This window comes from Agelaius tricolor, unplaced genomic scaffold (assembly GCF_023055355.1).
Source record: "Agelaius tricolor isolate 1412-34295 unplaced genomic scaffold, bAgeTri1.0.p SCAF_13, whole genome shotgun sequence".
Lineage (NCBI taxonomy): Eukaryota > Metazoa > Chordata > Aves > Passeriformes > Icteridae > Agelaius > Agelaius tricolor.
Genome location: NW_027269273.1, coordinates 17,279,411 through 17,306,762, shown reverse-complemented (window position 1 = coordinate 17,306,762; position 27,352 = coordinate 17,279,411). Strand labels below are relative to the sequence as shown.

Sequence of the window (27,352 nt, the reverse complement as noted above, 5' to 3'; positions counted from 1 at the left end):
GTTAAGGATGGACACAGCAAAAAGTGCCACCTCCTGGTCTGATAACACTGTAGGGCACTGCACATCTAGTGTGGTGTTGTCAGCTCCTACAATGTGTGATGTTTTCATACAGCCACACCTGATGGAAATGAGAGATTGCATGAGATTCAGCTTCCCTGCAAGATAAATAAAAAAACAAGCCCCAAAATAAAAAACTCATGGTGAAGAAAAAAAGCTTGGAGAACCAGGAAAGATCAGAACAAGAAGGCAAAGAAAAGTAATTCTAATATATATTCTTGAATAACAAGCAGAGATAGTTTAATTTGGGATGAGGGGAGCCCACATTCTGATTGAAGAACATCTGAAGTGGCAAGAATACAAACATAGAATATAGAACTTCACAGGGTCCCCCAGGCATTCACTCTTAGGAAATACAGATCCTGCTTTAGACACAGGTCTATAATACCAAGGACAAAGAAGGGGAAAGTCAAAAAGAAGCTGAAATGCTAAAAAGCTAAATACTTGGTGAGGTTTCTCAGGAGTCACTGCCATCCTCTGACCATCACATGAGTGCTCTGGGTGCTGTGACAAGGTGATGTACTCAGTTGAGGATCCCCCAGCAGAGCTCAGTCACTTCTGCCTGTGCACACTGAGAGAGCCAGAGCAGCAAACACATCAGACTTCTGCTACATACTGCCAGGTGTTGGCATAGCTGGAAAAAGCCCAACCTGAACAAAATCAGAGGTTTTCTTCAGCCTCTTAGCCCTCTGCCTCTGCTGTCCAGTGTAATTTCAACAGCTCAACAGGAGGAAGAGCTGAATCCTCACAGGGGACACTTCATTTCCCATCTGTCTTTCATGAACATACTTGATCAGAAATTCTGTCCTCCCCTGATGCAGGAGGATGTGCCTTGGTCAGCCAGAGAAACATGAGAATGGGATGTTGAGCTCAGCAAAAAGAGGCATAAGTGTCAAAGCAGTAGTTCTCCTTGGTCCAGCTCCTTTCACAGATTACTCTGCAGCAGGCATGAAACAGAATTCGATCCTGCCTTGCAGGAGGGTTTCCTTCCCTGGCAAGTCAGGGGATACTAACCCATAGCAGGTCAAATGTGGACTGAATGCACAAGGTGCAGCCATGCCAACTCTTGTGCCTTGACTGTGATTCCCACAATAGCTGGGTTTTCCTGCAAAATCCACATCTCATGCAGTAACCAGGAATCTTAGGTTTCAACTACACAAAAACCCAAGGTTCTGGGAATGCCTACTCTGCACAAGGTGGGGTTACACAAAGACTTGTGAGCAAGCTCTGTGCTAGCTGTTAACTGGCTATGGCAGCATCATGCTCCTGGGCACAAAGAAGGCTGCTGCCAGTCCCAGTTGAGATCAGCTACGTGTTTCATGTGGGTATTTCCAGTGCAAATCTACACCTGGCCTAGGCATTTTTCACCTCTTACATTCATACAGGCTGACTTCCCTTAAAGACACTTTTTATTGCCTCCGAAGGCCCAGGCTGGGCATCATCCTTCAGAGCCAACAGCCACCTTCATTTTCTGCAAAAGTGAGCACTGTGCTTCAACTGCAGAAGAACTGCAATGGCTCCATCCTCTTGCAGAGTAGGTACAGCCATCCTCCATAAAGGGCTAATAATTTATTTTTCTTTTTAATTAGTGGGCCATATAAATATTTAAGGACCTCAGGCCTCTTTGTGACTACAGAAAATAAGTCTGAAAAACATTATCAAAAAACTCAGAAGAAATAAAAAAACAAAATTGCAGAGATAGATCCCAGTACTATTTAAAAATCTACATACCTAGTAACGAATTACAACCTTGCTATTGCATTGAAAGTCCTTCTATTCATTGGGATTCTATCAAAATGCAGAGAAACAAACACTTCATAGCTAAACATCTCACAAAATGTGAGATATAATGGTAACACAGTTAAGAAAGGAGCACATCTGCTCAGGTTGTACAGAACATCCCTTAAAATTTCTCTGTCCACATGAATATCAATGCCTCCTTGTCCTGTACTTGTATGTTGGCCCCTTTACATTTTAGATGGTCAAAGGGTACAACAACAGCATGACCTACTTTTTAGGTATCTAGGTACCTACTCCAAGAGTTACTTGCCAAAATAGATGCTATCCTTGCATCTGAATAAGTGGGCTTTTCTTGTCTTTCCCATGAGATAATATTAAAGTTCATATCTGTGAACAAGCCAAGCTTTGATTAGTCTCCTCTTGTTTACAGCTTTGCATAAAATGCAAGGTCATCAAGTCAAGTTGTTTTTCAAATGCTGTAATCATACTAAACTTTCAGAGTTAATTCTATAAACTAGATTCTCTGGGCTTTCAGAGGTTCCCTAATATGGTCATTAAATATCTAAGAGATGAGGACACCTCACAAAACCCCAAATGAACTATAAACTCTTTAGACTTCTCATGGAAAAAAAAAAGTTAGAGACAAAAGATATGGCAAATTACAAACTGGCACCAAGACACAACTAAGGCACATGCCTGATGAGAGCAGCAAAGATGTCCAGGATAGCACAGACAGAGCTGTCAAATATGGTTGCAGAATTTTGAAATGAAAAAGGGATACTATTTGGAAGACTAAGATAAGATTACCCAATACCCTGGTGCTTTTACAAATGGTCCTGAGGTGACATTACTCCATTTTTCCCACATGTAAAAAAATCAGAGAAGTATTAAAACCTGAGAGAAGTACATCAGTAACTCTTTTGGCATTAGACATCCAGATCAAACTCAACTTCTTTCTTATTTAGTGCTGTATAAGATTCCAGCTACACATCCTGATGTCTCTGCAAATATTTATACATTTAATACAAGTCAAAACTTCAGCCTCAGATAGTGTTGCCATTTATAAGACCACATCTTGATTAGATGAATTTTCTATTAACTCTGATGGATTTTACAGAGCCTCTTCTCCTTCAGACCCAGGAACTGAAGTTTAACATGGACTTCATGGAACTTCACCAGACAGACCAAATCAGTGCTGTGGAGAATCAAGTGTCCTTTCACCCATCTGTCATCTATCACACCTGCTCTTTTTAACGCTGGCTGAAAATTTAGCAGACCCTGCCCATGTAAGCAGCTTACCTGCCCTAGTGAAGGGGCTGCTTAGCAGAGCTTGGCCATGCATTCCAAAGCAGAGAATGCTTTGGCTCAAGCAGACAATTTCCTCTCGATGGTAAGGGCTGAAAAGACCTTTGGAACCTGACTTCATAGTAAAAGCGACCCATGTTTCAGAAGACCAGCAACTCATCTGTTTTGTATTTGGCTATAATATATGAAATATTTTTTTCTATCCACCCATTCAGATAAGACAGGGTTTGGCTTGATTAGAGCACAGCTCAGCTAGCTATTGTGATGCTGGGCCAAAACATTTTCAACAAGTTGTTCAAACATTATTAGTTTTGTCCTGAAAAGAGCAAGGTACTCACTTGTCTTGGGGGTTATACACTGAACAGATGTTCAAACACTAACAAAGACCTGCAGCATCCAATTCCTAAGCCAGGATCTTGGGAACTTCCATTGCACCGTACTGCTGTTCTCAGCTAGCATAAGCCAGCACTTTCACCACATTTCCCTGTAACTGGAGTAAACAGAACTGCTCCCATCATGACAGGAGTGGAATGAATCAGGAAGATATCCCAGTTCCAAAGATCAGTATCAAAAGGCACAAAGTATTACAGGCTCAGTTGTTTGCTTCTTGACAGCTAAAATCTGTAAGGCCTGTATGCAGTGAAGGTGACTGTGATGAACTGTTATGCTGTCATTTGTAATGTGTGCTCATGGCAAGAAACTTTTGAAACAAGTTCAAACTTTACAAGAACTATTTCATTCTAAACTCCTCATAGCTCACATATGTTATAGAGTTCCAGCTGTATTACATGCCAAAAGAAGCTGAATAAATTTTCACAATAATTCAAAACTTTATCTTAATTTCCCACCTTTTACTGAACTAGATACTTCTTGTGTATTTTGAAGTGGGGTTCAAACAGAATAGTCTTAGGAGTCTCTCTAACATTTAGAAGTTGCTTAGACCATCCATGTACATGCATGCCATGGAGGCACCTGCATGAACAGTCTCTGTTGAGCCTTAGCTTCACCCCAAAGTCACCTCCACACTGGAGGTATTTCTTAACCAGGCCCATAGATTTCCATAGCCCCATGAGCCAGCAATTACCACACCTCTTTGTCTTGTTGATGATATAGTGACAATAAACCTTTCGTGTGCATGAGATGAACATGGCCATGCTCTATGGCAAAGCATCCATTGATTTCAAGGCATTTTTATGTAAGCAAATTCTTGAGCCCCATTTCAAAAGCAATAAAGCAGCATCTCTTTGTTTAACAGGGATAAGATCAAAGTCCTTGAAAAAGGAAGGAGCTGATGAAATGAAAGTTGATCTGCTGAGGAACTGGTATGAAATATGATCCATTACTAACTTTACCAAGGTTGTATCAGTGCAGTTATAGCCATGCTCTGGGATCCTGCTGTTTCTTTTTAGAGATTGCGGAAGGTGGAGTGATCTGTGTCCAGAAGCTGCAGTTTTTCCATAACTTACATTCACAGCATGCACACACATTTCTGTCACAGGGTGTGTGATGTTCTTCTCATGGACATGACATTGTACTAATTAATCCTCTTTTGCTTCACTATCAGGAAACCATCACGTAGCAAGAAGGAAAGAGGAATGCTGCATGTACTTTGTGAAGAGGAGAGTGACTTAACAGATTTTAATGCAGTTTAGATTACACATCTCAGGGTGAGTTATCTCAGTTGTACAGTCAGTCTTCTATGGAAGGAGATCTTCCATAGAAGACTGACTGATTCACTGAGGTCTCTGGTACATGCATTTCCTGGAAGGAGACAAAATTCTACAATGCAAACAATTTCTTCTCTAGTAACTTCTGTGAACCAAATTTGGATGTATTCTGGCCTGGTTTACTCTCATCATCAACATAACTCACAGGAAAGCATTCAGGAAGTCTAACCCTAGACAAGCAAAGGAAAAATTCTAACTTAGAGCTTTCAGAAGTCAAAAGTCCATACACAGATGATTCAACAGATTTGATACTGGTAACTAAAATAGTATCTGCAGTTAATTAGCAGCTCGAAGTTCCAACAGCACCCCGTGCTCCACAAAACACTGCAGGAGCTCTACTGAAACAGAATCCCAGGCTCACTTTCATCTTCTACCAAATCTTATCATCCCACTGTGTGTGTCACATGGAGAACTGTCCTAAGGGCTTGATCCAGAGGTAGGTCTGTCACCGCCACAGGCTGGCAATAGGCACCTCCTTGGGAGTTCACAGCTTTTCTACCCTCCATTTGCCATTCAGAACTCTGTGCTTTCCTAGCCCCAGGGTTCCTCCTTAGCTCAGACTGAGTAGGATGTATTTCACGTCTTTGCTGAAGTAAATCACACAAATGCTTTGCATATTTGGCAAGCAATATCCTTCCCTAACATTTTCTATAGCTAGATGCCAAGTCATGCTGTTTTACTAACTCAGCTGCTGAAAATTAGAACAGCACTTTCCATAAAGCCCACACTGCTCCAAGACCTTAGTTTGAGGGGTTGGACATTGGCTCTTTTATTCTGAGAGGGTGACTTAAAGTTAATTGCCTCACCGTGAGGCCCTTTTGGTGGCATCAGCAGCCTTGAAGCAGTATTTTGTCACACACTCCAAGTGTAAACCACTCCTCACTCTTGGCTCCTGCACACAGAAAAATAGCCATGTTGCAGAATCTTGCAGCAAGTTGCCTTCCACCAGCATTCTTTGGGCTGCAGAAGGCGAAAGTCAGTACAATGCTGTGGTTTACCACTGACCATACATTATTACATCTTGTAACACACATGGTAATTCCCCAGAGTTGCAGAGAGGCAGTGCTTGATTAGGAATTGCTCCTGACAGGTGAAAACACTGTTGGCAATTAGTGGGGATTGCCATGCAAATTGCCAGCGGCAGGCAGCCTATTACCAGATATAGACCTGTGAGGAGAAGCACTGTGAAAACAGACTGAGTGCACTGTCACCTCCAGGGCTGGCTGCCAGTTCCAAATGTCAGGACTGTGCTACTGCAGGTCTCAGAATCCTGTCCACTGTAGGAGCCACTTGACATCTTAACAGGCTTGCCAAAACAAGAAGCATTAGCTGTTCAAACCCCTGTTTCTCTCTTGCACCAACAAGTCTCTTGTTTTTTAAACACTGCTAACAGCACTTACTGACAATGCAGAAGGGTGCTCAGCACTCAGGAAAGCAGCCTTGCTTCTGTCAATGCCGGCATGATAAGTAAGGTGGAGAGGAAACAGAATGAAAATATTTAAGCCTTATTTAGTCTCAGCAAAACCTCTGGTAGTTCAGCCTGATCTACTGCCAACCCTCTACATCTGGACTTGGTTTCTGATGAAAGCATCTACAGAAACAAATAAAGTGATATATTCCAGTCCTAACTAATGAGCAAAGCTTAGAAATAGTCTGTCATGACAAATGGAAACTATTCTGTTACAAATAGTAAGAACTTCCACAGAGATGGGGTGGGAAAACTGCTCTAAGTGCTGAAGTCCTAGAACTCTCTTCTTAAAGGTAATTACAAGGGGAAGGGCAATGCTGCACTTCAGTCAGAACAAAATGATACATTTCTCTAACATATGTCATCTCAACAACTTCATAGTTGTCCTTTAAGGGACATAACTCCTTCTTGCTGGGACTAAGCAACAGTCCTCACTCTGTCAATGGAGAAATTCGAAGCACCAGCAGGATGCTTTGTCTCAATTCCCAAAGGAAACCACAAATAGCCCAATGAACTGTGTCTACAGTGCACTCAATTGTCAGCAGACTACTGGAATGACAAAGAGCATCCTTAATAATACAGCAAACCCTCTCCAGGTTCTGCTTCTCTAAATAAGCAAAGTAATTTGGGGTTCCATGTCTACAATAAAGATAAATATGAGTTAATTAATATGCTTATACAGCAAAGTGTTGACTCCCTTCAACAGAGACACTCCACAAGCGTGCCTACAGGAGTATGTAAACAACATAATGAAGAAATTAGATGACTCTGAAAAGAATCACTCTCCACACAATAACTGCTCTAGGACAACAGGATCTTGAAGCCAGTCTGGGAGCAAGCAGAAGTCACCTCTATATCACAGCTTTATTGGACTGTGTGAAACAAGTTACCTGCTCAGTGTCTTGTGAAGAGGAACTCATCATACACGCATGGAAGCACCTTCCATCCAAACAGTCCCGACCAGGAAACAGCTCAGGTCACATCAGTGAAGTAATTCAGCAGATGACAGAGTGAAATCCACCATTGCTAATAGACAAGGACACAGTATCTTACTACAACTTCTTCTTCCTCCCCCCTCAATAAGTTACTAAAAACAGAACACAAGCCCTCCTGATGGAATGATAAATTTGGTCTCCTGACATTCTCTGTATCAAGGAAAACACAGTATGACTTGGATACCAGCAGGTACAGGTTACAAAAAGCTGAAAAACGAGAACTTGTCCCTGCAGCTACTTAGCTCTGTGTCCATGACCTCTTTCACTGAACAGAATTAAGTAGTACTGTAATTTTTAGGATGTAAACAGCTACAATTCTGGAGTTCTGAAGAAGGACACCCCTTATGCAAAGCCATTGGACCTTACTAAATAGATTTAACTTTACCTCAGCTTGTTCTGGATACTTATGTATTTTGAAAATTCATAATGATAAGATTTCAACAATTATGTGATATGTTCAGAGCAGAACTCCTAATTAACAACTGTACACACGCTAAAAGGCTAAATCCCACTCAGGTCTAAGTAACCACTGAAGATATGCACTCAAAGCATTTGTAACACAAAAAATCTAATATTTTTAAATTCTCAGAAACTTTAGATCTTGCATAAATCTGTAGTTTTCATTATCTCTTCATGACCCAGAACTTTCTATTTCCCAATGTGACCAGCTATTCATTGCTTTCCCACAGTAAGAATCCTCAAAAAAACTCATGTTGCCCAAGTGTGGCTTGCAAATCAGCACATACACACACAGGACATTCATAAATCCTCATTCAAGATGCTATTAATTCTAAACATGGACATTTCACATGAACAAACATGAGAGACAAATAGTAATGGTAGGATCCTCTTCACCTAACTGGAATTAGTAAAATGTCAGGCATGTAGACAGTTGCCTCTGTAGTCAATGGTGAGTGACAAGGGCTTTGAAGGGACAAGTAATCCTGTTCTACAAAGAACACATAAGCTGGAACAAATCACCACATGGCAGTGCTTTTATTTCTCTACTCATTATGGAAAGAGCCTAGAAACCTAGGGGTTTTTAACAGAGATGTGAATTTCCTCTAGGAATCACAGCAATAAAATCTCTGTCACAGCCTCAGGTGGCAGTAGCCAAGATCATGACATGTGGATCACAGCACACAGGCAGCACCACACATTTGCAGGGCTGTTCTCATTCCCTGCAACATGGAGACACTTAATCCTTTACAGAAGGAAAGGGAACAACTGGCACTGAACAGCCCCACAGGTTTCTTCTCCCATCAGAACAGTATATGCAGAGCTGGGTAGCATCAGCTTGTAACAGACTTAAATGTGTGGGTTTTAAAGTTGTGGCTTGTGTTGGCAGTAAGATCGTTTGAAGCCAACCATATTTGGGGTCACAGCTAAAGGAGTCGATTCCAGACTGGAAATATGGTTGTACTTAAAATATAGACCAATATGGGCTATGCTGGAATATCAGGATCCTGCAGCATTAGGATTACTAACTAAATGGCAAGCAGCACAGTTCCTTGGTGAAAGTGGAAGGTCTGGAATGGTAAAACAGCAGTTTCATAACAGGGTCAACCTTTCACCTTCACAAAGTTCCCATGGGACTGTGTGGCTGTGCATTCAAACTAACTAAAGTCCTGGCACCCCTCTCTGCTCTGACAGAGACGAGGTCAGGGCCTATCTCATAAAAGCTGTGTTAGGGTCTATATTCCTCAGAGGAAAAAACCTGCATCCTGGCTTCAGCCATAGTCCTAAGGATGGTCATTAACTACTGATGGTCTCTGGATACAACATCCTCAGAGTACTGGGAGATCTGGACAGCTGTACAAATTGTAATAGTGTAGCCAATGAAGTGTAATGCATTTAAACATAAGCTGTGTAACATGTGCTGCACTGGACACCAGAGAAGGTAAGTAGCCCTCTCAGTTAGTAACACAGTTACCAGGAAAGTGCAGATTTACTCATTTCCAACCTGCTTTACTGCTCCTGTGCTAACAAACACAAGGCAGTCTTCACTAATTGTAAAATCAGGCTGCATTCCAGGAACAGTCAATATCAGCTGTATTTAATAGGCTGTTCTGGTGGATCCTGTTGTCAAATTCTGATGTTGACAGACAAAAAATACAACACCAAAAGAAAGAAATATAGATTATGTCCATGAAAGTTGTACATTATCGATCATGTAAATCCAGAGAACGTTACAGAATGGAAATGAAATGAGGTGTTTCCTGAAGTAACATTTTAGACCATGACCTTTTTTGCACCATACTCATCTATTTAAAGAGATGGCAAAAGCCCTCTGTCACAAGGCAACCCCACACTTGCACAGAATAACCATGCTGCATTTTTTATTTACTATCTGATTTTGCAATTTTGTACACAAACAGCCTTTTCCAAGGAAGTCCGCTGACTGCAAGGCAGTTGCTCATGTAGGCAGAGATTTCTCTTTCAGGCAAGGGTTTTTAGGCAACAAACATGTTAGTACATGTTTGTATGTTCCAATTAAATTGAATGCTTACTATTGTAGTCTCTGAACTTATATAACAACTATTTCAGCTCATGTAACAATAACACTTAAAATATATTTTTATTTTTATTCCTGCTAACAGTTGTAGTATAAATTGAGTGATGTGATCCTAAGCTGCAGAGTGGTATTAATTTGAGCTCTAGAATACCAAAAGGAGAAGAAAAGGCAGTTCATCTAGGTAACAAAATGCTTCATTATCAGTCTGCAAAATACACGTGACATTTAGAAGACAGTGATCCTCATATCCTTTTGAACTTTTACAAGGATCTGTTACAAAATACCATTAACAACTGATAGATTCTTGTAGCATTGGGACAGAAACAAATTGGCTCCCACCAAGAGTCTCGTGACCTGCAGCATGGTTAACACGGAGCCAGCACCTCCTGCAATGATACAGTCCTGCACAGCAGAAGTCCTCAGCACATGTGAGGCTCTTAAATTAATGCACAACACATCATCTTACTAAACTGAATTGCCTGAATTTAGGATATTTCTCATTGAGATAAAATACAATACAAAGTTTTTACTGATGAGAAGGTTAGTTCAAGTTAATGATACAAGTGGACACTTAGGCAGCCCTGGACATCTTCAAACAGCTGGACAACATTTCATCAGCTTTGTTGCATTTGTAGGTAAATGAAGTAGGTACATGATACTAGGCTTATTTTTATAGTAGGAAAACACAGAAGCTGAAGCTGAAATTATTTAAAAGTGAATCTGTTTGCTTAATCTTTCTTCCACTGAAGTCAATGGAAAAATTGTCAGTCACATATTTGCATTTCCATGGGATCCCTTTATATTCCTGTGGTAGGGCAAAAAGCCTAGTTTTAAGTATCTTGACCTTGCCAGGCAGTGTAATGGAGTCTTAGTGGAAATAAGAATTAGGCCTCCATCAGCTTGAATAGGAATAGATTTACATACAAATTTACATTTACAACTGCTGTGTGCTTTTGAAAATTCCACCCAAAACAAGCAGATTATTTGACCAATAAGACCAACAAGTTTGTGACAGACAGTAGAACAACTCAGTTCATCTGACATTAGTGAGCACTAGACCAAATCAAATCCCTCAATATGCTTCTAGCTTGGAAGAGGGCTCAGTTACACAGAAGTCTTTAAATTATTTTAAAGGACATTTTTAAAATAGAAATGGTATACAACATTTGATCCAATGCTGATGACCTATTACCAAGCTGCTCAGTAACTGCTGTCTATGACAAGCTACTTTAAGGGGAGAACAAGATAGATATGCAAAGGTTTCCCACCATTAAAAGACCAATAATATTAACCAAGTTATTTCAATAATGTGTGTAAAAGATGAACAAAGGCAGAAAGGCCGAAAGAATCTTGTAGAAATAGGATTCCAGAAAGGATCCTGGCTAAGAAGGTGGGCCTGAATGGAGGGAGCATTGAGGCTATCTACCTTTGCTGGATATCAACCCACTGCATGTACTCCATATGGATACTTAATTTCTCTAGCTTCCAGCATGATTATGACTGAGAAATGCCCCGCATGAATATATATGTATGACTTGGGGTTGAAACTCTGTCTCAACAAAACCACCCAAGTTTGTTTAGAATTCTATCAGCTCGGTAGGTTGCTCCCTCCATCCTCCCCCTTCCCCCCCCCTCCCCCTGCCATCCGTGGTTACACTTTAACCATGTATGGAAGAGTTTCCAGAGGCCTGAGCCATTAAAACCTACAGAGAATACAAGAACTTGGCAAATATGAAATAAAAGCATTTTAAATGGCTGTGAGACAGCATGCTTCCCCTTGCTACTGAAAATGTGATAGATGTGCTCCCATTTCTGTGTAGGAGGTCATAATCTGAGGCTTTTGGACAAGTCTATAAACTTAACTACACACAATGTGCCCCCAAAGCTGTTTGAATACAGACCAGCACATCAAAACCTGCAGGAAATCTTTTGGTATTATTTAAAACAACAAAACAAACAAACAGCTACACAAACACAAAAAACCCTACACCCCAACACTTAAAGCAGTAGTGCTGTGTGTTATCTGCAGACAAGCTTTCTGCCAAGCTTGTATATGCCAAAACCTATGGTTATTCTTGGACAATTTCTTATTTACAACCCATTAGTGTGCACGGAACAGTGAAGTTCTGCCATTTTTAAGAGTCACAGGTCACAAGAAAACCACTAACACATCTCCTCTCACAGCACATGATTTATGGGGAAAACGTTACAGCTATCTTCCTCTTCCCTATAAGAAACAGACATTAAAGAAAGAAACAAAAATCCAATACAACATTAAGAAAATATGCAGGACGCAGGAGACATTGTATAGAAGCTTACACAATGATAAGGCATTACCTAGAGGCATGTGGAATTTACCATGGGCAACATTCTGCCCCTGATAATACTGTAAGGTGCAAAGAGAATTAATGAATAAGTTTCCCCTTTTCCTCCATATTTTAGAAGACTACCAAACCTGCCTTTAGAAAAACAGATTTTCTGATGATGCTCCCTTTCAAACCTTTTAGGATATTCCGATTCAGAGAGTTGCTAAGTAATCGCAATTCAGTGGAATATCTCCTCCCTGAAGATAATTCAGGGGGACTCACGCAGAGCTCATTAAGGAATTCAGGAAATCTAAACTTTATTCCCAACCTTCTGCAATCACTGCACTAGAAAGCAGCATCTCATTTTCTCAATTAGAAAAAAGAACTAAAACTGCTGGTCTCCTTGTCAAATGTTTAAGAACTTAATCAATACCCTATAAAAGCTCTGGACTTCCATCATTGTATTGAGTACTCAGTCTCTCCATCTGAAACCAATCAGATTTTGACATTTATTTTTCATACTCTCCTGGAATATTCCAGACAACATTTATATCAATTCCACCACAGAATCATGATTCAAGAGCAGAGACTTACTGCTGTATCAACCCAGAATGATCAATTTCAAAAGCTGTTAGTCCAAGTCTCAGTTCTATTGCTGTAAATCCAAGTCATGGCCCTCATCCTGGAATCTGATCAATGCCACTACCTGCAGCCATACAGATCCCAAACAGAAAGTGTGCTTTTTCTGTCTGGTCATAAAATAATTTAGGAAGTGTAACACAGAAAAAGATAGGTCCTAAGTGATTTCCCACTGCCATTTGACTTCTGGAAGCATCATTAATGATTCCTTTACCTCTAAGAACCCCCCTTTTCTCCTACCCAAGCCATCGTGACTTTGTGACATGAATAATTTGGGAAGAATAAGAATACTGTATATATTGAAAGAAAAATGCACCTACACCTTTTTAGTACTTCATGAATGACAGTCTTTCTATGCATTCTATTCTTCAACAAATTAATTAATTTCATGAAATGTTTAAAGTATCACTTCTACATCACGTGGAAAATCATAGTCCAGTAATACCGTCTATAAATCTTTTTCTATTTTGTCACATAGAACATATTAGGGCACTGAGTGAGGATGAAAACTCTGAAGAAGTGTCTGAGAGCAAGCTGCAAAACAGATTAGCAAAGATTTGAGTGCCAAAAGCTTCTCATAACCTGGCAAAATTATGAGATATAGACAAAAAAACCCCCCAGATTTCAGACTCTAAAAATTAAGAGGGTCCTAGATGTCTTGGTTGCTCAGAATATATAACTGTGGGAATTCAAAAACTAATCAAGTCAGGGCTGGTTGGGATTTCTTATAAAACAGGACAGCCTAAGTTATGTGCTCTTGGTCCTGGGGAACCTACCACATACAGAGCCAACAGATTTTAATGAAATCTAAAAATAATTTTAAAAGTTATATTAACACATAATCATGTGCTAAACATTACTGTAGTATGCATAGTAAGGGACATCAATATTTAAATCTGTGCTTCCCTCCCTTTAGGTATTACCAGAAATTACAATCAAAAATAAGAGACAAATTTCTCGTTACTCTGTATTGATTGAAGAGAAGAAAAAAAGACATGCTCTGTGTGACAGATATGACTCTTCTCTATTAAAGCTTTCAGCAGTTCTTTAATTCAGTATACGCTTTTATATGGATAAATAAAGTTACCTGAAAGGTTTTTGTAGTACAATATTTTTTATCACAGCATTACCTAAAGGTCCAGTCAAATCCTATCCCTAATGTGCTAGGTGTTATAAAACTAGACACCTTACCAGACTATACAGACAAACGAAGTATCATTACTGCCTATCATTCATAGGCAGGGAAATTTAATGAACACAGATGAAATAAAATGCTACAGATCACACAGAGTTAGATATTAAACTTGCTCCTCTTATTGAGCCTCAGTTCACTGCCAAAGCTCATTTTCAGCTGCCACAGGGGAGGCTGGACAAGGCTGCTGTGCCCAGTTATGCCTCCATGCAGTTATTCCTCTCACTCGTTGGCCACAGACCATACGTGTGCAAGACAGTAAATCATCATATGATGGCCATATAGAGAGGGTATTTTACATAAGGGGAGACCATTCAGTCACCTCAAAGGAGTCCCAATGGAAGTCTCTCCTGCAGAGCAGGCAGTAAGCTCTCTACAAGATGCTTTAAAAGCTATTAGCCACACTCTGGGTTCTGGCTCTTCCTCTAAATGATTGCCTCTGTTGAACTGCATGCCTTAGGAAGTTGCAGAATAACAAACTTTGTCACTTAAATGTCAAGAAAATATTCTGAAAAAACTTTAAAGAAAACTGAGTCATGGTATTAAGGGCTGCTCAGCCTCCTGAGCTCAGACCATTAGCAGCCATCTCAAGTCACAGATGGGAGAACTGGGAAAGCACTTACGGGTGCTGCAGAGTGGGATTCCACCTGGGAGCAGCAGCAGGGAGCCTTTTATGTGCAACAGTTTATAATGTAGCTCCAGCCTTTCAGAGTGACCATAAATTAGTAAGCAAGAGGATGAATACCTAAAGGAAGCATTAAAGTTTAAGTCAATCATGAGAAAGAGACAGGGTTACTATCTTCAGCTATCACCCAAATCTATCTAAAACCAAGGTGGTTTTAAATGATCCTGGATCTACTATAACCTCCCTCTGCTTAATTTAATCTTGGTTTTCCCAACTAGAACAGAGGGGCTGTTCGTACCCTGGAGCTATGCCAAAATGAAATTAATTTCTTTGGCTAATTTCTTAAACCAGAGCATGTGGAAGAACTCCAGTATCCAAAAGCAGTTGCTGGGCTCTCTCCACAACATAGGCTACTTGTGGCCATACTGCCATGCCAATCTCAGGTGAGGACAGATGCAGGTGATTATTGCAAGGACAGATGCAGGTGATTATTGCAAGGACAGATGCAGGTGATTCCTGGAGTAGAATAAAACTGGAAAACGAGAATGAAGAACCTGCCCTGATATCAACCACTATGCTTGTCTCAAAATCCAAGCATCTGGATGAAATGAAAGAACTCCCATATTTATGCCAGAATAACTAAGAAAGACCTAACCCTAGGTCTCATTCAAAATGTTTGAAATGTGCTACTAATTATTGAGTCAAATCATCAAGTTTGAGTCTGGCCCTAAATTGTTCCAGCTGCAACTGAGAAATCTAGAATCAAACCCAAACTTAAGTTTCAAAGGCTTAAGGTCATCCTTGACTTTCTGTTAAATTAAGACAATAATTTAAGCCACAAATTAATTAAATCATTAACAGGCTTAAAAATGAGCCCATCTTACTTCCAGTTTAAGTTTAAAAAAATCTCAACTTGAATTTGCAGTTTATGCATGGCATCTCTGACTTTTTTTTCAGGATATTCATTTGGGGAAATTAAACAGGCAAGAGATGCCTATCTGAGAATGGGATTGATCAGGAATGCAGTTACAACAGAAAGAATTTCAGCAGACCATAAAAGAGAAAGAGGAAAAAAAAAAGAAAAGCCTACTACAAGAACAGTCGAGCAAAACGCAACCGTAGTGAGTTTGGGCTGTTTTCCAGTACTCCGGGGGGAATTCTGCTATTTGCTGAGTTCAGTGAACATAATCTAGCACAGAAGGAAAAAAAAAGTGCCGCTGCTTTCACCATTTTCTCAGTTCAGCTTCATATGAGAAATCATATAAAAGACAGAAAAATTATTGTATTATTATGACAGCACACAGAGGCTTGCAAAGCAGATGTTCTCAGCAGACATAAGAGGGACTGATTGGACTCTGAATAAAACTACACAACCAGAATGAAAAAAATTAACTCATTCAGCTGGCAGAGATGAATCAAGAAGTAGGGGACTCAAAAAGTAGTTTGGAAATAACATCTCTAGTGATAAGTCAGTCTCATTTTGTTAAACAGCAAAAGGGAAGTAATACTTTCCACTACACTTCATAGACAGCACTATTTGAGTTATTTTCCTCCAAGAATCTCAGTATGCAAGTTTAAGGAAATTAAAAATTGTTCAAAACATACACAAACAGTTAACAGGAAATATAAAAATTAAGTAATTGAAACAAAATCTACCCCCAAAACCAGCATATACTCCACAAGTTATTTATAGCAGAAAATTTATACGAGATTGGAAAGGTCCTAAGCCTTCTGCAGTTTTAAATACTTACTTCTTGCTGCCAAAATCACATCAGTGGAATATCCAGGAAAATTTTTAAAATATTGCATTAAGGAGCTTGACTAGCTGAGAACATGATGCAGCCTTTCCTTTGGACTGTCCAGCCATAGGCATTTACTCATTCAACAGAAGCACAGAGAGTGATCCTGTAGTGCAGCCTTTTACATAGGGATACCAAAAAGGGGGGAGGGAGGGGAAAGCCCTTCCCCAAAGACTTAGTTCAGCCCACTCACTAAAATAGAGTGGAAACAGCCCCTGTAGAAAGGAAGAGGATGTGTAAGCAATTTTTTGTTAACTTTCATAGGTGTAAACTCATTTCATTCTGGAGTCTCAGTAAGAAAAATAATTTTTCTTTTGAACGTCACTCTTCATCTGGCATTGCTCTTTAAGAAAGTGACTCTAGCTCCACTTAATAATAAAAATAACAGTGTATGGTGAGCTCTTAGTTTTCAAAATCATTACATCTCACTAGGGGAAAACAGATCCCTAACATATCTCCCTCTCCACCATGCAAGCTCTAGTACAAGTACACATGTGCTTTATAACGCTTGAGTCTTCACACAATGTAATATTAATCTCAAATTACTTCCCACAAGAAGTCCCAGGCAAACAACAAATATGAGCTCACTGATAGCAACATTTAGAATCGATAGTGTGTCTCCTAAAGATTAGCACCTCAAAGTTAAAACCAGATAAAGAACGGAGGAAGGAGGTAAGAACAATGAAAGCTGCTCAAGTGCTTGACCAGGAGACACTGGATAAACAAGGATTCTTCAGTCTGGGAAAGAGTTGGCAGAGGGGAGATGAGAGAGTGTTCTATTCAATCGTGAAATGCACCAAAAATGCTAATCTGGGAATGGCAGCCCATTCCTTCTGGTAACAAGAACCAAGGGATACTAAACCAAATATTTAGGCAGAAGTTTTAATACAAACAAAAGGAAGTTATTTTTCACATCATTCATGGAATGATTGCAGAGCTTGCTGCTCATGATCTTGTAGAAGTCCACTCTGTGAGCAAACTCAAAAAATGCAATTAAAAAAAATGAAAGAACAGTTCTAATCCTAGAATTTTTGGCTTGGGAAGCTATCAACCACGAGTTACTGGAAGGTGTGGGTATCTCAGGTATGGTAACAATTTGAACTTTCCCTCTACATGAATCCTTCCCGTAAACCAGTGACACTGACCACTGCCAGAGCAGCAGTCTACGTTGGAAGGATCTTTGAACCACAACTGTGTCCATTCTCATACTTCTATTTATCTAGTTTTCACAACACTCCTTAATGAGAAATTGTCTGTATTATTAGGTCCATTTCACAGATGGGGAATTAACTATCTACATCAAGGCCCTGAGTAGAACAACTTTTTGGAAATTTTGACTGGTAACCACAATTCAGAAGGTATGTACTATCCATAAAAGTCATCCTGAAGGGACTTTCTACTTCTAAAGGGCAGCACCCTTTCAAACTGCTGGACTTGTGACTGTTCCCTGTTCACTCCAGTACACCCACTCTACTATCGACTTTCATGGCCAAAGTTATTTACGAACAGGAGCTTTTCCACAACGATTTCAGCAGCTATTACTCCTATTTTCTGCTCTCTCTTTGCCTACAAAAACTAAAGCATGCTGATAGTGAAATCTTACTGCAGCAAACCTATTTGCTGCAAATAATACATATGTGCTTTTTATATATTATCAAATAGCATTTTTTTGGTATAAGGCAAGCTGATTGTTCTTAGAGCAGCAATTGGCAAATAGATTGTGCAATCAAAGTTGTTGTTTTGTTGTTTGCTTTTTTTAAAAATAAGAGATATATTTTAAAAATACTCTCAGAGTGGCCATTATGCGGTAAAAGGGTAACTGTCCCCTGGCCTTGCTGGTACAACAGCTTGTCTGAATTAATACTGAGAAACAAGATACTTTTATGCAAAGTAAGTAAATTGACTTGAGATTTTTTTTCATATCAGGTCTGAGAAAATCAGACAAAAACCCTGTTTCACTTCTGTGCTCCTAATTTTAAACAGAGGTTTCAGAGCTTTTTGTCTGTCTCAGTGTGTTTAATGTTTCCTGGAGGCCTGCAAAGGCATGCAAAATATTTTAGTTCAGGGCCTCTATATGGTTGTAATAGGAAATAGATGTCTCCCTTAAAGAGAGGGGTTCGTATAGAAACAGATTATCTGAACGACAGCAGAGTCTTAGGTGTTTATTTCAAAGGGAAGGAAAGGACAGATAAATATTTACTGCTTTCTGTCCACATTGTAAAATACAGACACTGCCCATTTTCAGTTACCTCTTGTTTAGTAATCCAGCTTATTGTCTATCTTGCTCTCTTGGTCAGGATTTGTCTTGATGTTCAAAAAAGTTCTGATGCCATCATTGACAGATACATGCTTTAAGCTGCAGAAGAGTTTCACAAAGAGAAAGCTGCTTTCTAAAACGTGGGCTGGTCAAGATCTTTATGTTTGTACAAGATGTGTGGTCACCAGAAATGAATCACAGACTTTTTGGTCTACCTGGGAAAATGCACATTTCCTGTGTAAGGCTCACTGAAATAGCCTTTTGGAAGAATGCTGAAATAGCCTTTTGGAAAAAATCTGAGCGTTCCAATGCTAACAGGCTGAAAAATGGTGGAGACACAAATGTAAAGAAGGGTTCACTTCTTACTCCTATCCCCTCTCTCACTTGACCCAACCTGAAGGGTAAGTGCCACCCCTCCCCAGCAGGGTAGAGCATGATAGAACAAGAACAGATGTTCTCTTTCCTCCTGCACAGACCTTAATCAATAATCTTCAGGTCCTGATCTTTGATCCATTTGTGGCAGGAAGCTTTGAGTCTGAGTCTCCTATTCCTGTCAGATCCACCCTTTCTCCTTTTCACTCTCTCATGTACCTACTGATAGAGAACCAACAGAATTAAAAGTAACTTTGGGACAATAACAATTTCCTAGATGCAGTCTTATCTTCCCTATTTCACAACTTGACTAAAACGCATGAGATCTCTCTTCTTCACCCCTTCTTTCTCTCTTTTAATTAAAAGTGGCATGGTAAATCAAGAGGAATCCAGAGGGGCTTAGAGTAAATCTTCCTTTAGCTGCAACTGCACTCTTATATAAGAAGATATTAAGGAAATGACTGATGGAGTTAAGTGCAGTAGGTGCAACTCAGTGGAATTTGGTTATCAAAACAACAGCCAAGGGGCAATCATACATTCTGTTCAGCAGATGAATGAGAGATCAATACCAATGGGACATATTCTGGGATGCTTCTGTATGCACAGGCATTCCTCTTCACAAAGCAACTTTATTAAAATCCCCTAAAATAAGCAGACTTCTGATAATTCAATAGCTGGATAGGAAGTCCCGAAGGTGTTACAGAGGAAAATGGTCATTCAATAAATACCATTTTCCTCTGAACAAAGTACTTTAGCACAAAGACTTCAAACACAAGTGTTTTTACAGATCTGGAAAGTTGCTGTCATGTTTGAAGGTGCAAATGGATAGCCTTCAGCAGGCCCAGTTGATGAGAGTCACACCTGTGTTATGAGCTCAAACAGCATAATAAATTTTTGCAGCAACTGTAATCCAACAAGATTTTCTGTGCAGCTCCTCAGAGTTTTCACCTTGTCTCATTTTAAAAATATATAATTTTTTAAAGTAATAAATCAAGTTTGGGATACCAGTGAATTTCTCCCAAATCTGTTTTCTCTTTACCCTCTTTTCCATTGGGTGGAGCAAAGAGATGAAAAGGAAAGGAGAAGAAAGCTATTTAGATCAAGGAAGAGGAAACAGAAGAAAGAAGAACATTTTTTTCAGGGAAAGGAAGGGATTTCAAAGCTGAGAAGTGAAAACTTTCTGTCTCATTCTGGAAACATAATGCAATTAATCCTGACATTAAAACAGAAGATCTTCTTTTGCCACATTTTGTTATACAATTCACATCACCTTCTGGAAACATACATAATTATTCAAATTCAATACTGAGAGGGAGAGGGGAGTTGCACTATAAATGGACTAGATGGCCAAATGCACCAAAAAAACAACCTTAGATTTTTGGTTCTGGAATGGCATGCACTGTATTACTAGTGATGCTATTATCTCTGGAAAATTCACAGTGATTTTATTAATACTTTAATTATTAACTTAAGATACATAAGATTATTAAGTTTGGCTTTAGACCAACGTTTCTATGACATAATCAAGGTGTCAATGGGATCTTTCCCAAATTCTGCCACATTGTACTTTTTCAATCCATTTCTACAGTCTGTCTCGAAAAACAGCTTTGTGTTTGCGCAAAAATATCACCAAAAACTGTTGGTGAACAACATCTATCCTGACTGGTCTCTCATCACAAATCCCTAAAAAGTGGTAAAGGGCTACTGCCCTTTAACTAGCATCTGCAGGCTAATCAATGGGCCTGAGAAATCAGACACAGCCCTAGATTCTAAATGCAATACTTTTGGATAAGCTCTCAATTCTCATTTTCAAGCTAACACGTACTAACACGTTCCTCAGCAATGTTACCATCTAAAGAAACAAGCATTTCTTCAACAGAGAGCAGCAAGTTGTCTATGCCCTGCACTTTACATGACCATGGAAGATAAAGTTCATTTTGACTGAGGTCACCACAAACTGCAAGGCTTAATCTGAAGTTCCATGGGATATTTTAATACTTTCCCTGAGCAGAGAAGGTCCACATTTTTCAGAATCCATTAAAAAAATGCACACTCTTTATGAAACCAAACTGAGATTGACCTAACTTGGACAACTGGCTGGCTGAGGCAATGTGATCGAGCATCTTAGATGCTGAGCAGAACCTCAACAGTCTCAATCTGTTCAGAGGATTATGAAGCCTCTCCCTTCCTGCTCCCTTCCCCACCCACCCTGAAAGCACTCTGCTTTGGGAGCGGCTGTTCTCACCAGGGAAGCGAAACTTTCTTTTAATGTGGTTCATGGAAAGTTTAGCTGGTTTTCTTTCTCCAACCCACCTAGGCTGGAAAAAGACATTAGTCCCAACCAAAAACCAGTATAATAACTGGCCATCTGTGGACAGTTCTTTTCAACTTGCAAGGAAGCAATCCCACAATTGCAATTTCTTGTGTCTCATTATGATAATGGTGGCGTAGCACAACCACGGAAAGAGCTGAACTGGAATTGAGTATAATTATTGTACAAGCACTTTCAGATGCCTTCATCCAAAAAAAGGAAAACAGGGATTAGGTCAATTCTAGGAGTCCTCTAAGTATAGGAAGAACTATACCAATAAATTCAAGGGTAATAGAGGCAATGGGCTGCATAGGATGAATTTTGTCTTTAATGATACACCATGGGATATAGAAACTGAGCTGTGCAGTATAAACAGTACAACCACGAGGCATAATGAATGGATTTATTTCTGATCCAAAGTCTGCTATCAGTAACATGTATTATGTTACTGCTTTCAATGAGCTTTGGATCAGTCTCCCATGAGCACCATGTAAAGGATATGAAGTCAGACAATGAGAGAAACAAGGACAGCATAATTTCAGCAATGTATGTGGGGGTAAAATTTACTTTCCAGAAAAATAGGACCTGGGAGATGCTGCATATTATCAGATCACTGATTTACATAAAGCAAAAGCTTTAATCAGTACCAGAAGCCTCAGGGTCACATACAAAAAACCAATCAGTAATTCCAGGAAAGCTGCAGCTGGGTATTCCTCCTGTTTGACAAAGGCACATAGTAGCTTCCCCATGTCTGTGGGGCTCCATTTTTTCTTTGCTGGGTAAGTTTTCAGCTGCATTCATTCTCAGTTCACCTGATCATGTCACATCAACACTAGAGCCAGCAAAAAGTAAAGGTGAAGTTGGGACAGGGCCATATTCTTTCATAGCAGCCAGGACTTAGATGAGTTTACACCAGGCCTGAAACCACAGATCCACAGAAGAACATAAAAGATCTTTTATAGTTCAGTGCAACAAAGTAAAAGCCAAGAGAACAATGGTTCAAGAAACCAGGTATTTGGGAATAAGTAAGCCTGTACTTCCAGAGCAATGCACTTGGCCCTTCTAAAGAGCAAGAACCAAAGATCTGAATTGACTCCCAAGGAAGAGAGGAAGGTCTCAAAGCCCTAATCTAGCCCTAATCTATTCCTCTTTGGCTGGCTTAATGTTCTCCAGGCAGATAATTTTCCTCCTGATTACAGGGTGATATCTCCCCCTCCATGAAGGACACAATTTCTGATACAAGGTTCTGTATGTTTACCACCTACCCTGCTTTCAGCACAAATCCAAAGAAAGCACCCTGCTTCTTTCCCTGGGATGAGTCTAACTCAAAGGCAGTGCACTACCCACAGACACTCCAAATTTACACTTTCATTCTAGACCAGAGTGATCTCTTGGTCACAAAATTGCAGTCTGGGTCCTCCCTCTGCCTAATTCTTTGATTTGTCTGAAGCCTTATCCTAGCTCTGCCTCCTTTTCTCTCCTGTTTATTACTGCAGCCCTGGTGGTCCCTGCACATTGCACAGCTGCTCCTCCTTCCCTCCTAACTCTAAAATGCCTCCTTGAACCAGATGTTTTCCACGTGTTTCACTCTCTACTTTCTTCCCCACCCCCACCTATTCCAAGGCAAGTAACAATCTATCTCCTTGATCCTTCAGATCCAATCCTAAAGTATCCCTTAATCAACTTGTCCAGCTTGGTTCTGTGGCAGGCAAAAAACAGGTCTCTGCTTTTTCCTCCATGATAATACATGGGCAGAAGACAAAAATAAGCCTTAACCTTGGCACTGCCTTTAGTTTCCATTTTACCTTCAGATGATAGCTTTGGCTTTGGTATTTTTTTGGCTTTCTTGCTGGATTAAATTTTATTTCTTGGAAATATTTTGTTAAGCACAATTAATATCTGTATCACTTGCCACTTTTCCTTCTAATCATCCTTATGTTTATTAGCTGCCACTGAAGGTTTATTTACAGGTACAATTGTTAAGTTCATAGGTACTTCACAGGTCCCATCCCCCTTCTCTGTGACATTTTCCACTCTCCATCTGTCTTTCCTTGGCACCAGTGCCTGCAGTGGCAGTAGACATTTATACAAATTACCACCACTCTGTTTCATCTCTCAGAAATCGGTTTCAGTATCAGCCCAATTCAAGCCAGTTTCACAAGCTTTTATTAACTATAGATCAGACCTAAATTCATTGAACTCCAGCTGGACCAGTACTGTAACACCCATTTTAAGGTACTAAAACTTCCAGCCACTTCAGGTTTTGCAGGAAAGGGATGGCGTTTCCCTCCTCTCCTGTGCAATGTAATGTTTCTCTGAGCAGGCCTACCCACTTTAGCCCAAGTCCTGAACAAGGTCATCAGTGTACCAAAGGAGCAGTAAACAAACACATTCCATAGGCTGGTGGGCCACAAGGAGTGGATGAGCACCTGAGAACACAGTGCCAAAGCTGCTGAGAGAGATGTCAGCAGCAGATCCCAAGCACCTCCAAACCTGAAACCAGAAACTAAAGTCACACAGATTTTGTCTAAACCACAGGCAGTCCACAAAATACTTGTCAATAGGGGCTTCATTCTTTCCAGTCTTGGCTCTGGTCTCAGTCAGGAGCAGAGAGCAGCTGGTGGCTGTGCAGTTTCTGTCCCTCACAAATGGCCTTGAGCTGGCCAGAGGGGACAGCATGAGCAGCCCCCTCCCTTCACTGGCAACCGTGTCAGAGAACAAAGGCCAGTGGCAGGACATCCCTTTTCTGACAGCATTACTCCAGAATTTGCTGTCTCTGGGAAAGTAGCTCTCCAGCATGTGATTTCCCACATACCACCAGGGCTCCAATAAAAGCTGTTGCATTCAGCCAAATGTTTAGTACTCCTCTGATATCTGTATATTAAAAATTACTGTGGGGGTGAGGGAGAGCAAAAAGAAGTGTAATAGTCTGAAAATATTAAGTGTAGCACTGGGTGAAGAAAAATTTTGCTTTCCAAATGCCACATGCAGATTAATTGCAGGAACAAAATGGGTGCGTAGGCACTGAAAAGCCTTAGGCAAAGTGCTGCATTTCATATTCTGCATTACCCAGAGTCCCTCTCCAGGACTTGAGCTGTGTCACTTCACTTTTTGATATTTCATAAACAGGCAAAAATTTACACTAATGCTATATATTTTTAAAGATTGTATACTCAGAGTCTTTCACTATGCCCACTAAGATGGTCAAGATTGTATGCAATTTAATGATGAACCTGGCTGTGTGGAAATTGCTGGGGAGTCCTGCTGCTCCCAATACTGCCAACAGACAGCAAGGAGGAAAGTAGCAAGTGATGGCAATTCTTTCTCAGCACCAGCTATCTCACTGCTTCGTGTACACTTCCACTTGGACAGTTTTGGTTTTAAAGAGCAGAGAGGAGGGGTTTTGAGGGTGGTGGTTTTTTGCTGCTTGTTGGGTTTTTGTGGTTTCTTGGGGTATTCTTTGTTTTGGTTTGGGTTTCTTTTGGGCTATCTAGTGCCCTAGACAGTTCTGCTCAATGGCTGCTCATGTTATAACATCACTATTTCTCTCTTCCTATAGAGTTCACTAAACTTAGAGATTTATTGAGATTCCATTTGGCTGGAAGCTCATTATTCACTGTTTCCTATAGTTCCCTATAGAACACATTTCAAGCAACAGATAAAAATATCTGTACCACTCTTTGGTTTTCAATTCCTTGATACTGCTGTTAAAAATGAAAAGGAAAAGCTGTGAAAAGTCTCAAGAATTTAGTATTAACTTAGGGAAAAGAAATTCAGTTCTAGAAGCACCAAACAATAAAATAAGCTTCCCAGGTGGAGCAAGAGAAGGAAAAAAAAAGTGTAGAGCTCCAAAGACCAAGAGGAAATAAAGAACACTTGCATTTTGATCAGGACAGACCAAAGAAACTATACACATGCTTTTAAAGAGAAAGACTTCATTCTATTCTGTCCCATCCTCAATACCTGCAAGACACTTTCTATCAGATCTGCATACCGAACACATCACTTGAATGTTAAAAAGTGACAAGAGAAAATCCTCCTATCCATTCCTGGCCATTTCATATTCAAGCTTATCTCACAGTTAACAACTTCATTTCCATTCTTTACTACCTCCTAAACTCATTATCTTTCTTCATTTCCCATTTTCACTGTTTTTACACTTTCTGATTTGTTAGTTCCTAGACCTGCAAATCCCATTCTCCAGTCATCACCGTCTCAGAAATCACATTCCCTTCAAACATTTCTCACCCTTCCTCCTATAAGCAGCTTTCTCTATGTTATTATCTATGCAGGATTGAGATTGGAGACTCTACAAAGTAGTGCAAAGAACAGGTCTTATTTATGTTTGTGAATCCTTGTCTAACTTTATGCTGCTGTGTAAATGTTTAATAGGTACTAATGCATTTGCTGGAACAAGCTGCGTTGCTAATACTCAGTGGACTGTTTGGATACAATCCTTGCTGACTGTCAGAAGCTTCTGGAATAAAACAAAATGCAGCTTTTTGGTGACACTGCAGTTTCAAAGCTAAAGGATCCAACAGCTGAAGTAGTCTAACAAACTAACAAGTAGTACCGGAAATGGCCTTATCTACTCTTTCCATGTCTGAAACAGGATAGAGCTGGAAAGCTAAGCACTGTGGATGTGAGGCTGCATTCAGCTACAGCCACTGTACCTTATCTCCTCTATGTTATCTATCTCCACACCTCCAAGGTCACATTTTAAACAAATATTTCATATCTTCGCTCTCTCCTTAATGTTGGCTGAAGAGAATAGAATGGTCTTGTCCTCTTTTCACACTGGTCTTGGTAAGATTTTCCTGTGGGCTTGACTGTATCATTTCCTGTGTAGAAGTAATTGTGAAATAGAAAGCCCAGTGGCAGATCAGATGCATAGTTTTTACTTCAGGCACCAAATAGGAGCTGAGTGATTCATCAGCACAAGCACACCACACAAGCAGCAACTGCTCAAGCAAACAGGGAATGAATGATGTCTTGGTCTCAGAGCCAATGAACAGTGATGCTAACATGGAAAATGCAACAAGGACAGCAGGAGTGTCAGGCCTATGTGTCATCAAGTCTCATGCTAAAACTCAGAGAGACAAACCACATCACAAATTTCCACAATTTGTGTGAAAGGAAAACTTTGGGGTTTGTTGTTTCTATATCAGATTGCTCCTAATGGTAAGACTGGTGATTACAAGTCTTATCCCATAATCTTAACAATTTGTGCCCTGTTGCCATGAAATCCAAGGATATAAAGAGTCACTGCTGTGGTGTGTTTGTAGGGGCTCTGAAATGAGTCTGGGTGGGGCCCATCCAGGCATCCACTTCCAACACTGCATCCTAGGATCAGGTTCTCTTTCCTGTTAATTTTAACGGTGTTTCAAGAACAGTACTCTTGATGTCTTAGCCTTGAAAGAGAATTTGACCAAGAAATGAATTGAGAAGGTTTTCCCAAGTGGCAGTGTGCATGTGTACTAGGAAAGAAAAATAGCTAAATCTGGTAGAAGCAAGTCCAAGCAAAAGACAACTCTATTAGGAAAAAATCCTGTAGCAGCGAAATCTGTTGGACAGTTTCTTCTGTGGCATAAAACATATACCACCACTTCAGTCTTTAAAAGGAGATTGGACTAAGCTGTACATGCACTGCATGCCCTGTGCATTGCAGGACCACAGCTACATCAGCACGGCAGTAGAACTGACGAGCTAATAACTCTCTTTTCTCTCATGTTCAAGATTATGCATGACAAGATTTCAGTACTAGTCAACATCTATTTTTCTGTAACCAACACAATTTTCAGAGTTCAGATTTGGTGTAAATTACAACCTGCTTGGGAGGAAAGCTGTGCATGATTCATCAAGTGATGTTTATTACAGATCTAAAGGAAGGAGCATGGAGGAGAAAGGTTGATTGTTGTAAATGAGTTAGGGACAGAGACTTTCAAAAATATCAGAACAGAAACACTTTAGAAAATCTGACCCTGTATGACTGAAAGCTGAACTCTTTAGAGAAATTCCTACCCGGTTGCAAATGTTCAGCACTT

General features: G+C 40.1%; 1 protein-coding gene across 6 annotated transcripts in view; it reads right to left on the bottom strand.

The window, feature by feature from the left end:
- Nucleotides 1–27,352, bottom strand: part of SORBS1 (sorbin and SH3 domain containing 1) — a 157,790-nt gene that overhangs the window by 88,896 nt on the left and 41,542 nt on the right. The window contains exon 3 of one of the 6 annotated variants that reach the window (XM_071438933.1): nucleotides 14,568–14,689. The exons of 4 other annotated variants lie outside the window; for them this stretch is intronic. The gene's annotated coding sequence lies outside the window, so the exon portion shown is untranslated. Of the gene's footprint in view, nucleotides 1–7,187; nucleotides 7,324–14,567; nucleotides 14,690–27,352 lie in introns of all 6 variants that reach the window. One more of the 6 variants, XM_071438934.1, reaches the window with a different exon arrangement.